Genomic DNA, 3,007 nt, shown 5'->3' with positions numbered 1-3,007 from the left:
AAGGAGAGAGTACAAATCTGAAATGGATATGTCTTTCACAGGAGACAAAAAGTTGGGTGTGGTGGCTGCAGGCTTGGTAGTTTTGTCTGCTGCCCCTTCTCCACCTGAAAAATTTGTCAGGCTTGTGCTTGTTCTGTTGTTCCTCCCCCAAACCACCGCTGGTGGTGGTGGTGTGGTGGCTCTGGCAGGCCTGCCTTTCTCTGAGAAAGGTGGAAGGAGCAGAAGATTTAGAAAAACTGCCTGTTGGTGTTTCTTGGACCTTTTTGTAAACCTGAAGCAGGTGAGCCCAAGTTTTTGCTGCAGCAAAAATACTTGTATTTGCTCAGCAGTTTGTAGGAAGCATCTTTTGCTTTGCACTGGAAGTCTGTTGCTCTGGCAGGAGTTGGGAGTTGCTCTGTTTCAGCTGCAGCTGAAGTGACTTAAACTTTCTGCAAAATGGTGGTAACAGATGCCTGATTGCTCCTTCTGTTGCCAGAGGCCCATGTGGTTTATCACCTTAAACTCAATGCATTAGCTTCTGCACTTCAGCTTGCTGACACAGCCTGGCAGAGGACCTGTGGTCTCCAGGTGTCCATCCCAGTGATCTTTGCTATGAGGATCATTTGTTTAGCTCATGTTTGGAGAAAGCTGCTGTGTCCTGAAGGACCCATCCGACTTGTTTTATTTCAGTTTTTACAATAAAATGTACATGTTGAATAACTTCCTTTGGGGGTACGTTACTCAAAAAAGGCAACGACAGAACCATGCTTGTGTTGCTCTGTCTCGCTTGTGCAGTTTTGTGTCACTTAATTTCATAGCTGATATTCCTGAGGTACCTTTTCCCTGAGCTTTTAAATCTGTTGCATTATGTGATCTTTGCATAAGGTGCACCAGGAGGTTCTGTTGGAATTGTAATGAGATAAACTTGGATTTTCTTGGTTATGTAGGGGATGCTGTTCCTACAGCCGCTACACAGCTGAGGCAGGCAGAGGGGAGGGCATGCCTGTGTTTTCCAGCTATATCCCATTGCAGCTCTGGTCTGATCTGCTGCAGAGCTTTACCCTCTAGGGTGTTCTCACCCATACCAGCTGCTCGGTCTTTATTTCCCCATGAATATATTTTGTTTGGATAATCTTCCCCCAGGTGTAAGATCTTTGCTATACATATGTAACTGAAGTCTCATGGTGTTGTCGTCTTAATTATAATTAACTGTGTAGATGCCTTGTCATTTCTTCCTTCTCAGTGCGGGCTGCTCTTTCCTTGTGTTAGTAACATAATCAATGTACTGTCTTGACTCTGAAAACCATAAATGAGATCTTTGAACTAAGGCAGATACTTTCTATGATTTGGTTTAAATGACAGTGTTCCTACCCTTACCCAAATTCATCATTTGGTAACGATTTTGCAAGAGGCAGAATGGCACATTGCCTCTAGGTGGTGTGATTTCTTTAAATGCTTTAATAAAAAATTCAGTGTAAAGTCAGGTGTATGTTCTTCAGTCACATTCCATTAAACCTGAGTAGGCAGCGGCTGTTACTTCCTTTAGGAGCATTTTGCTGTGAGAATTGCTGCCCTGATTTTTAAAGCATAGTAAAGGCAATGCTGTGGGATGGCTAAACCTGATTGTAGCCACTACTGTGATCGTTTTATGGAAGAATTTGTATGATACTGTAGATAATAATGGGCAAGATAACTCTACTTTTCAGATTGGAAAAATGAAGATTGACTTTTTCGCTTAGTCTTCTGGTTTTCTACAACTGTTCCAGATTCCTTAATCCCATTTCTGTGAGATTTTGCCATCTAGTTGGGGTTTTTTTAATTATTATTGTTTGCCAGATGACATTTTGCGAGGTACTCCCCTTGCAGTGGAGGGAGTGAATGATCCTTAGCAAAACACGTCTGAGATTTTTCATGTGTTCCTGCAAGCTCCTTTATTCTAAAACTGACGTGCTGTCTTTGCTGCTGGGAAGCACAACATCTTTGTATGGAAATGGTTATGATGGACAGCAAGTAAACTCTGATGGATAAGTTACTTTTAAAATAGATCCATATAATGCTGAACAGCTCTTTAACCCTCACCACATTGCAAGGAGCCCTGCTTGTTGTTTCAAGCTCTGAGCCATAAAGCATTTTCCCAAGGTAGTGGGGTAAGAGCTAACCAGGCTTTGTCACACATGGTTTTAGGGATTTGTGCTTCAGCTCCTGACATCTCCTGTAAGTGTAGGTTCACCTGTCCTGAAGTGAACGTTCCCCATAGTTCAACTCTGCTTTCCCATCTGTGGTGGCAACTACTGAACTTTGAAAACAAAATACTGAAATGATGATGGTGTGCATTACCTATGAAGAAAATAAATTGCTTACCTAAGATTAAGGTTGCTAATGCTTCCTTATGACAGAGAAGTTAACTGCAGCTCCAGACCTAAATATTATTTATGAAGCTTTCAGTTTATTTCATCCTTGTTAGAGAGAAATGTCATGAACCGTGAGTGGCGCAGTAAGGATATGTTTATTGGTGTGAAATGTGTATCCACCGGAGAGGCCTGGTCTTTCCAGGAGATCTTTGAGCTTGGGACACAGTCGTGGGGCTTGTCGCACCAACCGTTCTGCTGCGATAATGTGTACTATGTGTAGTGCGGTCAAGAAAAAGTTAACATCTGCGGCATAAGAAAGAGTAATGACTTTTTTTGACAGAAATCAGCTCCTACAGACAGATTTTTATTACCAAAACATAACTGGAAAGCTTTTTAGGAAAATAACCTTGAACTCCTGACTCCTCGGGCAGTGAAGTAACTTCTCCGCCAAGCGCCGAGGCAACGTCTGCTTTACACAGGTTTTATCGGCCGACGGCTCGGAGGCGGAGGGGGCGGGAGACGGCTTCGGCAGCCGGCGCTTCATCCCGAGCGCTGCCTTGCCGAAAGCGCTGGGTTTAATGCTCTTTGGACCCGGTTTTGGGGCGGGGGCCGCCGAGGCGGCGGCGCGGGCCCCGACGGGGGGGGGGGGGGGGGGGGCGGAGGTCGTCGCGGCGGCG

This window comes from Harpia harpyja, chromosome 3, assembly GCF_026419915.1.
Source record: "Harpia harpyja isolate bHarHar1 chromosome 3, bHarHar1 primary haplotype, whole genome shotgun sequence".
Taxonomy (NCBI): domain Eukaryota; kingdom Metazoa; phylum Chordata; class Aves; order Accipitriformes; family Accipitridae; genus Harpia; species Harpia harpyja.
Note: the sequence above shows the minus strand (reverse complement) of the source record.